This window comes from Gymnoscopelus microlampas (assembly GCF_963454915.1).
Source record: "Gymnoscopelus microlampas genome assembly, chromosome: 3".
In the NCBI taxonomy this organism is placed as follows: domain Eukaryota; kingdom Metazoa; phylum Chordata; class Actinopteri; order Myctophiformes; family Myctophidae; genus Gymnoscopelus; species Gymnoscopelus microlampas.
The window spans coordinates 2,213,830-2,226,175 of NC_139940.1; positions in this window are offsets into that span (position 1 = coordinate 2,213,830).

Consider the following 12,346-nt stretch of genomic DNA (forward strand, 5'->3'; position numbering starts at 1 on the left):
AACCGGTTAATCGGTCGATAAGGTTATCAATTAGCAATCTACAGTAGCAGATCTACAGTACTTGTAGATCTGCTATTTTTTGCAAATCTTTGAATGATGTTTTTAAAGCAAACATATTTACTCAAATCTTTGCTTCTGGGGGTCCTTTGTCCCTGGAACAAAATGTGTTCAGACGAGCAGAGGCCCGTGGCCAAACATATATATAATTTTGTGGGGGTCCTCCATATGAAAAGGTTTGAGCGCCACTGATATAGAAACATACGTCTTTCAGAAAAACTAAAAAGACATTTGTAGAATCGGCCTCAGGTCTTAAATCGTGCCGCTGCCTTTTACTGAGGATTGTGATTAATTTCTTGTGCACTGTAATTGTCTTTTTCTTTGAACTTGTTCCATTTTTAATTGTCTTCAAATGTCCTTGTTTTGTGCAAAGCACTTTGTAATGCCTTGTTTGCCTGTTGCTTGAAGAAGACCTTTTGGTAATTATTGCATATATATTGTATATGTTGAGAATGGAATAAAAACAGCATTTTGACCGCATTTGACTGTATTCGGATTCGTTATACTTTGCCAGACTCATTATTAATGCATGACCTATTCTCAATGAAACACAATGATTGATTGTTGCTTACTGTTAATATAGGCCAAGGGTCGGCAATCGTTTTAACACGAGGTGCCAAGTTTTGGTATTCTTGATAGTCAGTGTGTTATATCAACATTAAGTTTAATTATGACACCACATCAAAATGTAATATTTAACAACAATATATGTGTGCGCGATGGTGGATGGTCCTGGCTAACGCTCGGAACAATAACATAGCTCACGCGAGTCACCATGGCGGAGTGATCGCGGAACGAAAATGACTCGTTTTCCCCACTGTAAAAAGTTAAGGAAATATGGATTTTTTTTTGCAAGGAGATAGAATGGGAGCGGACTGGAGCCAGGTGTTTTGGCACGGTGATCCATCTGTCCCTTCCTTCTAAGAGTCAACGTGGGTGATTCCAGAGCTGCGCTAGCCCCTATATATATATATATATATATATATATATATATATATATATATATATATATATATATATATATATATAGTAGTGGTTTTGGTGCAAAAAAAAATGCTTGCAATGGATTCAGAATTATAAAAATACCCTAGTTTGACCCCTCACATGCTACTTAAAGCAGAATTAAATTTTGTTTTTTTCCCTGCATAAGGTTATGGTGGGTACCCCAACTTTCAGCAGCTGTGAAAAATTCTCCTAGAGAAACTGCATTTCAGTCTTTATGAGATGTGTTACTAGACACTTTTACAAACACATTGGTGAAGACATTTCTTGGTAAGGAATTTATTCCCAGATAAGACATTATTCTGATAATATTCCCTGACTACTAGTAGTCTTTTTTATGTCCAATGTATTTGTATTTAAGTTCAAAAAGTTAACATAAGTATAACTAAATGCATTTGAAATTAAATAAAAATGTTACTTTTTCAGGATTCCAGTTAAAAAAATAGCAAAGAAAAAAATAGCAAAAATAGCTACAAGCTTAAAACACGTCGCACTGCGACACGTTTTGAGCTTGTAGATCGGCTATTTTTGCTACTTTTGTGTGACAGAATGGTGAAGTACAGCATTAATTTACCGAAAAAGTTAAAATACGGAGATAAGAGGTGACTGTCTGACAGTATATGCATTGTGGCCCTCTGGAGTGAGTGTGGAAATATAGTGGCCCTCTGCATCATCAAAGTTGCATCACCCTGATTTAGCATTTACTGTGAAAGAAATGCTAAATATGCGGTATAACCGAAGGCAGCATTCAACATATATATTCAACATAATATTATAATACAGTCTGCAACGCTGCTATCTCAGCTCCAAATGTTTTATTGCAAAAATCGATGTTTTTGATCCTGCTGGATCTTCTTCAGGAATTGCTGAAGAGAAACCAGTGTTGCAGACTTTATCTTTTTTTTTTACAGTTGATCGGACCTAGGTGAGATGGGAGGTGCATGCACTATGGCCTTTACATCCAAGAGAATTGTCCTTTTCCAAAAGGCTGAAATAATTGCCCTCTGTGTAGTAGATATCCATGCCGTACGCCGCATCTCCAGTAAAGGTTGGATTGTATAGTTGAGTGCAGCGTCGCACACTGAAAAATAGTCGCTCTTATCAACAAGCTCACCGTTGAGCTTGTAGATCGACTATTTTCAAGCTAGAAATGTCACACAAAATTCTGCCCATTTAGAAATTGTAGCCCCTGCCCCTCAAACATTCTCTGTACTTCAACTGGGATCTCCTCATCTGTTCTGTACTCATGCTGTCAGTGAAATACTAGCAGACTGGCCCAGTGGTGTACAATACAATATATACCAGGGGTCTTCAACAGGGGGTCCGGGACCCCTAGGGGGTCCTCAGAGTTACTACAGGGGGTCCGCCAAATCTTTGTGTGAAAAGATTTTTTGTTTTTTTTACCTTAACCACTAGCATCCCTTTTTCTGAGGAGAACTTTAGCCAAAAATAGCCGATCTACAAGCTCACAACGCCTCGCAGTGCGAGGCGTTGTGAGCTTGTAGATCTGCTAATTTTTGGCAAAGAGGTATATAGGTGTAGAGGGAAAAAAAGAGCAGACCAAGTAAACAAACAAATCTGAAACACAATTTTATACAATATAGAGGAGGGGGTCACTGCTTCATCTCAGTCTCAGCTAAGGGGTCCTTGGCCTGAATACGTTGAAGACCCCTGATACTGTTTAGACCTCAATCACCATCAAGTGCCATTCGAAGTGTCAAAGTGGCCTTCAGGCCAGTCCACACCAACACAACAGTTTTAGCTACCTACAGCTACCTCATACAAATTGAGCTCATTGCGGTTGTAGATCTACTATTTTCAACAATTGTGTGATGAAGTAGGAGGGCATTCATTTACGTAAAGAAAACAAAAAAGTTAAAATATGGAAAAGGGAGGTTTCTGCCCAACAGTGACGTGTTGTTAGGCCACGCCCCCATCTGTCATTTGTACCACGGTACAACAGGTCTTAAACAGGTCTACAAAAAGACAGAGGTGTTGCCATGCCGATCATATGAACCCATACAGCCACCCTGTCACACAACTCACAGCCTGTTATGTCAGAGCCAAAACAAACTCTAGCTTGAACTTTACAGGAAATAGCAACCTCACACGTTGGCTAATTCAAGAGACCAAGAGCCACATAAACTGTTCCCTGTTACATTACATTACAGTACAGTCATTTAGCAGACGCTTTTATCCAAAGTAACTTACAATAAGTGCATTCAACATAGGTAGGGAACGAACACTACTAATCACTAGAAGTCTGAAGCGCATTTTCTGCAAAAACAAGCAACCAAGAGTATACCTAGGGCTAAGGTAAAGGTGCAATATATCAGCTACCTACTTTCTTAAACAGATGAGACAAGATAGCTAAATCAAATGAGCAAGAGCTAAAACAAATAAGTGTATGGACTAAACAAGATCCAATAAAACAATACAACAATAAAACAAGAGTTTGTACAACTAGTTAACAACAAGTAGGCCAGGCAAAGAGGGTAGTGTTTCCTGAAGAGGTGGGTTTTCAGCCTGCGGCGTAGTGTTACAACTCACTACCTTCAACAACACACTGTAGATTCTGTTACAACTCTCTACCTTCAACAACACAATTGACATCTCTCCTGTTAAGGCAAAGCCCTGAACTTAAAGGAAACTCACACATTGATAGGTCATTGAGGTGACCCAAGATCCACCCAGTCACTGGGTCCCAACATAATAGCAATAGAACAACAGCTTTAATCACATTAGTAGGATATATATACACACACACAGCATATAACACAAGCAGCAGAGAAAAAAAATAAAAATAGAGAGAGAGAGAAAAAAAGGTTGAGTAATCCTACCTTGAGCCGTCTTCTAGACTTCATCAGTTGTGTCAGTGGTATCAGGGTCAAACTCTGGAACCCATGGATCCTCCCTCTCTCTAGGTGGTCCTCAGACGAGCACCCCCCCCCCCCCCCCCAGCCACGTCTCCAGTCTCCATCCTCCAGACATCTGACTGCTTCAACAGTACTTTACATCTCCATCCAAGGGCGCTGGTACTGTGGGTGCCTCGGGGCTAAAGCACCCAGGTGAAATGAAGAGCACCCATCACAAACTCATCACAAAAAAAGAAAAAAACACTGCTTGAAGCACATTCAAGCACCTTATGGCCTGTTCATTTGAATCATGCACGCACGCGCATGCACACACACACACACACACACACACACACACACACACACACACACATACACACACACACACACACAGACTCTTTAGCCATGCATGTTGACATCAAACACATCTCATTATAACATATTCAATTCACATATTAAACACAAAGCTAAATATTGTATCCTGACTGTTTATGTTTTACCTAGGCCTGCAACATGACTGTCATATCATGACAGTCATGGAACCACTTGTTCCTGGTTTGAGAATGTTTTACATTTACAACCCGCACATCTACATAAACGTTCACATTTCAAATATAAAGCACTTACCCCAAAGCCACGAATATTACAAGTTAGAAAGCCCGGGTCTAAGTATCCGTATCTTCCATATTGTTCAATAAAAAGCATTTTAATCCGATCGGTGGCCATTATCTCCGAATTCTCTCTATGCTTTCGACGGTGCGCCCCTATCGGTTGGGAGGTGTATTGCACGCTGATACATTATACAAAAAATAAATAAAAAATATATAAAATGGCGGCCGATCGGATTAAAATGCTTTTTATTGAACAATACGGAAAATACGGGTACTTACACCCAGGCGCTTTAACTTGTAACATCCGTGGATTTGGGGTCAACACTTTATATTGGAAATGTGAACGTTTTTGTAGATGTAGGGTTGTAAATGTAAAACATTCTCAAACCAGGATCAAGTGGTTCCATGACGCTTGTGACAGACGAGCGTCATGTGAACCATGGCTATGAATTACCATAACTTCTCAAAGTTAATTAACTAAAGGTACATTCCACATAAAATTAATGTTAAGCACTAAGCAGCTTCCTGTGGATGAACTCACCTGGATGATGATGAGTCACCCATTTAGAAAGAAAACGACCAACAGGAACAGTTTGTTTGTTTGTTGTGAAGATAATTAACTTCTTCTTCCACACATGGTTTATAGTTTTATCTCCCTGGCAACACTGTTTACTCAACTCAACGTTCATTTTGTGTAACGTTACATTATAAGTTGTTTATTTCACTCATAAATTACTCATAAATACAACAGCGTTTGTATCAAACGTGTGTGTGTGTGTGTGTGTGTGTGTGTTTGCAGCATGTGTGTGGGGGGGGGGCGGGGCTGAGTGTTCCTAGGGAGCGTCTGCAGCGTTGCCATGTCTGCTTATTATAAGCAACTTTGAGCTTGTAGATTGGGTATTTTATCGAATGAATAGCCAATGCACATCACTTATTTTGGGCTTGTTTTCATAGACCTGGTTGCTTGCTTCTCTTGCACAATCTGGCAACTGTGAGTGTCTGACAATAGCACGTTATATTGTCTCAATTCATTGTTTCGCATTTAGTTTTGTGTTTTGAAGACTATAACTGGCCTTTTAAGAGAGCACAGTTTAAGATTAATGAATAACAACCAAGAAAAATACTTTGGTTTAAATGCATAATGTTTATTCAACTAAATCAAAGAGAATACAGTCAAAGAGAAATAAGACAAAATAAGCCATCAATTGCCACACTAAATAGGCAAGTCAATGGAATAACAGTATGCTATTACCTCATATTATATGCTATATTAGATATGTGCTTATGTACTGTGTTTCAAAATAATAATAATAATAATAATAATAATAATAATAATAATAATAATAATAATAATAATAATAATAATAATAATAATAATGGTAAATGTAATAATAATAATAATAATAATAATAATAATAATAATAAATTAATATATGTAGTGGTCATGACATGACCTTAATCTATAGTCAACTTTATGATTTCATATTCACGGCCAGATTCTTAGAATCCCACATTCCCCCCTCCCCTTTAGTGGAATAGGCCTGACACAGATATAGTTAACCAAAAAACATCACATGGATGCACCTGGGACGTACCATCAGTGTTGTAGCCATGGGGTCGACGGGTGTTTCGGGTCTCGCAACAACATACATACCGTACACCCTCGCCCAGGTGACCCAGCCGGGGTTGATCACGCACCGACTTACGTCCCAGTAACTATACCCACGGTCAGTCCTCTTATAGGGAAAGACAGGGCCACTCAGTCCGCTTCTCCGGAACTAGGCTACTCTGCCAGGACCGGGGGAGAGGAGAGGCTCTGGCACGTGGAGGCAGGGACGTGCACAGATATACTCTAGGTGGAGCTAGAGCTCCTGCCCTTTGCCCTCTTGACCAGAAGTGCCCTTTTGAAAAAAGGGCACAAAAAAGTTTACAGCAGGGGTCTTCAACAGGGGGTCCTCAGAGTTACTACAGGGGGTCCGCCAAATCTTTATGTGATATGATTTTTCTTTTTACCTTAATAACCACTCGAAACCTAGCATCCCTTTTCTGAGGAGAACTTTAGCCAAAAATAGCAGATCTACAAGGCCACAACGCCTCGCGTGTGGGCTTGTAGATCGGCTATTTTTGGCAAAGAGGTATAGGTGTAGAGGGAAAAAAAGAGCAGACCAAGTAAACAAAAAAAAGTATAATTTACTTGAGCTCCTGCCCCTCAAAATGTCTGTGCACGCCACTGCGTGGAGGGGCTAGGCTCTGTGGATGGCCTCCTGGCCGGGCTCCTCCTTCGTCTCACCAGGTCCAGGACCTGAGCGTTGCACCAGACTCCCCCCGTTCCAAACATTTAATTCTGTTAAAGTGTAATGCATTGTTTAAATGATTCTCAAACGTCCATTCCTCTTTTTTAGTACATATTTGTTTCAATGTGAGGACAGTGAAACTTTACACTCATCCAGCATGTCAATCCATCTTCTAATTTATGAACTAAGATACTGTGGCTTCACTTCTCTAATCAGTAACAGGTCAGAGGTGTTTCCTTTATCTGGCATTGTAAGCTGTACGTTTAGCATAAACACACCAGCTTACCTGATAAAATAACTTTAGCTTGAGTTTTTACTTTTGAATTCAATTCGGGTTAGGGTTCTTCTACTGGATCTCTGCTGCACTAGTCCCTCCCCAACATTTTAGTTTCGTTTTTTTTTTATTATCATAGATTAGTTTTATTTAGTTTTAATTACATTTTCGTCATTGGAAAAAGGTAGTCGTCAACATTTAGTTTTAGTCAACAAAATGTCACACACTGTCTTGTGAGTTACACAAAATATAATGTCGTAGCTCACACTCTGACATACTGTAGTCATTCTACTACTGTGGAACAGCATGATCCTTTCAATAAGGATATAGGCCAGTGTACCAGTGTTGATTTGTCGACTAAAACTATGACGATTTTTTTGGGGGTCAACTGCCTTTTCATCACTGTCGAAAACTAAATAAAAACTAAATGAAAACAAAGCTACGATTACAAAAAAGGAGAGATCCAGTAGAACTAAAAGACAAGTCATTTTATGTTTGGTTGCGCTGGGGTGTTGCTCTCTGAAAATAGCAGATCTACAAGCTCACAACGGGTTGCGGTGGGCTTGTAGATCTGCTATTCTCCACATGAAACCAAGTGTATAATCTATGTTACGACGCCATCAAGGCATCGCCAAAATACATTTTAGTCGACTGAATCAACTGTAGATTTAGTCGACTATAATCTTATATTTAGTCGACTAAAACTAGACTTAAACAGTAAACATTTCAGATGACTAAAATATGACTAATAAAACTAAATGGGATTTTACAAAATTTGCTGTCAAAATCAACACTGCAGTGTAGGCCGTTATTTTAGGAAGCTTATGTGTAAAAGTATGTCTTTTGTACTATCTCTCTGTTCCTGCTGTTTGACATACAGCCAACCAGTTGTGGAAATCTCAGATCGAGGCTTTGCTTTTATAAAATACCTGAGACTAACAGGGTTTTATGGGAGATTCCTCTGAACATGTATTCTATTGCTAGTGTAGCAGGGTGGACATACTGTAGTCTCTCTCTCTCTCTCTCTCTCCCCTATGCCACCACGTCATTTTGTTATGAACCTGCTGTAGCCTAGGGGATATTTCTCATGTTATTTTAACAGGCTTTAAAACATATCTGGCTGGAAAAGAGACAATGAGAGAGATTTACATGTGGAAAGCCAACTATTAGGAGGATAGGTTCAAAATGCAACAATTACATTGTTTCAAGCTTGTAAATAACTGTGTGTTCTAACTTGATTCTGTAGTAGACACTAGACAGGGGTCATCAACATGTCCGTACACGGACAAACATGTCCCGTGGCAAGACATGTCCATGGCACATTTTGTATTTTGGTTATAATGTGTACATATCTATCCTAAATATTCACAATCATTTTTTTTTAAGTCTTTTGGTGACTCGTAAAATGTCAGGATGACAAGTCATGTTCATTAATATGTTGCTGGAGATTTGTCGTATTGGTACCCGTACGTGATTGCATCAGGTGAGGATGTAAGACAAGACAGACACCTAGAAGTAATGTTAATAGCTGCCTTATTTTTTTCAATGTTCCACTGACATACATTACATCATGCTACCTATGCATGACTTTCTCATCAACATCGAATACTTGTTCACCTTAACAGAAACCACAACTCTTGAAACTGTACAGAGCTTTGACAAACAAACAGAAAACGAGTTAGCTTGTCCATTGTGGAGCAATTTGAAAACCCTGACAAAAACATGCATTCATATCGTCCTCCGTCCTACCATGTTCAGGTGTGCTGGTTTGAATGTGAATGAGTGGGGCAGTGTGAATTAACACAGGATTGACCCGGGCAGCATATCAATGGTACATGTGTCTTAACTGTTCATTAAGCTACTACTATTTTTCAACCACAACTAATGAGACAAGTGTCAAACAAGGTTTGACACTTTGTGACAAACCACAAATCATTTGACTAGACCTTTCCAGCAGACAGAGAACGGAGAAAAATAAATAAGGAACTGAAATCTCAGCCATGCACATGTATTTGTGTTTCATACATGGAACTGTGACGTCATCAGAATTCTAAGTATTTGTCTCATCAGCGAGAACTGCACAGTGATGGTGAAGAAAGAGAACTTGGAAAGACACTTGTGGACAAACCACAAATCATTTGTCTAGACTTTTCCAGCAGACAGAGAACTGAGAAAAATAAATAAACTAAGGAACTGAAATTTCAACCATTTTTACCATATAATAATTGTCAAGTGCAATCATCATGATTAATAATAATCGTATGTTAATCATAAATCATATTTTTATTATTGTTTGATGTGCGATATGCGTCATAATTGTACACATTAAACTATTGACTTATTATCTTCTATAATAATATGAAAAGGCAGTGGCTAAATAGATGCCTGTGTGGACTAGCTCACGGCTAGTGGCAGAGCCTGAGGACCATAACGGACTTCAGGGGAAGATCCGGAGGGACGGAGAACCCCTCCACCTCGCTCCCTGGTGAGCTCAACACCTTTTTTGCCAGGTTTGAGACTGAAAGCGTCAGCCAACCAGCGCCTGTACTGCCTACGACAGCCAGCCCTCTTACCATCTCTGAGGCTGAGGTACGGCGAGCCTTTCAGCGGCTAAACATCCGCAAAGCCACCGGCCCGGATGGCATTCCAGGCCGGGTCCTCAGAACCTGCGCATCCCAGTTGGCGGGAGTATTTGCGGATATCTTCAATCTCTCCCTCTCCCAGGCTGTGGCCCCCTCAGGCTTCAAGTCCTCCATCATCGTCCCGGTCCCCAAGCACCCCAAGATAACATCTCTGAATGACTGGAGACCAGTGGCCCTGACTCCAGTCATCAGTAAGTGCTTTGAGAGGTTCGTGAGGGACTACATATGCTCTGTCCTGCCTGCCACGCTGGATCCATGGCAGTTTGCATACAAGCAAAATCGCTCCACAGAAGATGCAGTTGCCTTGGCCCTACACACCGCCCTCACGCATCTTGATCTGAGGAAGAACAGATGTGTTCGCATGCTGTTTGTGGATTACAGTTCTGCGTTCAACACAATTGTTCCGGCCAGACTGGACATGAAGCTGAAGAACCTAGGCCTGCACCCAGCTATGTGCAGCTGGATATTGGACTTTCTGTCTGACCGACAGCAAGTAGTGAGGATGGGTAACATCAAGTCAGACCCCCTGACCCTAAACATAGGTGCCCCACAGGGCTGTGTTTTAAGCCCCCTCCTATACTCCTTGTATACGCACGACTGCGTGGCCACGCACAGCTCCAACGTCGTCATCAAGTACGCGGACGATACCACAGTGATGGGCTTGATTGACAGGGATGACGAAACAGCATACAGAGACGAGGTTAGTACTCTCACACACTGGTGTGAGGAGAACAACCTCTCTCTTAACGTGGCGAAAACAAAGGAGCTGATCGTTGATTTCAGGAGACCACAGAGAGAACACGCCCCAATCTTCATCAACGGCGTCGTGGTGGAGCGAGTCAGTGATTTTAAGTTCCTGGGAATGTACATCTCAGAAGATCTGAAATGGTCCACGCACACGACGTACGTGGTTAAGAAAGCACAGCAGCGGCTCTACTGCCTCCGGCGCCTGAGGACTTTCAGTGTGAGCCCTCGCATCCTCAGGGCATTCTACAGCAGCACGATCGAGAGTGTCCTAACGAGTGGCTCCACTGCGTGGTATGGGAACTGTACTGACCTCGACCGCAAGGCTCTGCAGAGAGTGGTGCGGTCAGCTCAGCGCGTCGTAGGAGGTGAGCTTCCCTCCCTCCGGGATATACACGTCAGGCGATGTGCAGCCAAAGCTGAGAGCATCATCAAGGACAGACATCATCCCAGCCACAGACTGTTTGCCCCAACGCAGCACCCTCGACCCGGCAAGCTATACCAGAGCATCATGAGCCACACCAAGAGACTGTGGCAGAGTTTCTATGTCGCAGCAATACGGCTGCTGAACAAAACCTAAGACTGCTGATCTGTTTTGCACTTTACTGATACACTTTTAAGGACCTTAAGCCAACATGATACTGACATGCACTTTACTGACTTGCACTTCATGTACTTTAGGCCCTCTCCTGTCACAAAATACTGATTTTAATATGCCAGGCTTTTATTCTTTATTGCTAATCTGTTTTTTATTCTTCTCCTGCTCTGAGCTGCAAATGTGGAAGCCTGCATAAACAAGCGTTTCACCTCACCGTTACCTGTAATTGTGTTGTGACAATAAAGTTGATTGATTGATTGATTGATTGAAAAAAAAAAAAAAAGGTAAGACTAGTAGAGCCCTCGAATCAGTGAACACAGGAGTAATATCAGATGTGGTGATGAGCTGTGGTGATTTTTAACTCTATTCTGTGCTTCTGGGGGTCCCTGGAACAAAACATTTTGAGATGGGGGTCTGCGGCCAAATACATATCATTTTGGGGGTCCTTGATATAGAAACATATTTTTTCAGAATACTGTTGGGATTTAGGAGACATTTGTAGAATCGGCTTCAAGTCTTAGAGGGTTAAAGTGGTTCAAATGATTGTAATGATTGATTGATGATTGATTGTGATCGTTAAATACTTTAGCTGGGGACCCCCTGGAACCCCTCCCCCCCAAGGACCACTGGTTGAGAACCAATGTTCTATATAGAACTGAGTTTTAGGAGCTACACATTCATATCATCAATCCATGAGCAACAGTCTTTCCCAAAATACACACAATATCATAATCACAACCATAGCCGACAACAATGAGCACAATGCTGTTGTACTCACACATATGATTTAACAATGACAAATCTTGAAACATAAAGGGTATGAAATATTCAAATATGTACGTTACTCAAATATATCATTACATTAGCCTGATTATCAGACTGAAGCTGCGTGGAGCTTCAGTCTGAAATTGGCTCCAGTGTCGGGGATTACAAGGGGGAGGGGATTAGAAATTCCCTAAACCAATCCTAAGGGATCCCCACGCCCACCTCCGCCTCTCATTGGACAACGCATTTTGTACCGGAGAAGTCAAGAGGCAGTCCACTCAGAGAGTGGGCGGGGTCTATGGTATGGAACCAGGCTATCATTACATTGTATAAAGTAGGAGAACAATTATAAAAAAGTGGAAGAAACACACGTTTAATTTAAAATGTTACAAGTCCACAGTGTTCCCTTGAGCAAATTATTATCCAATCACCTCAATGCATGCTCCATGTTAACAACACTCAGACCTGGAAGTGATGCCCTTATAAGGACCAAAGAAATTACAA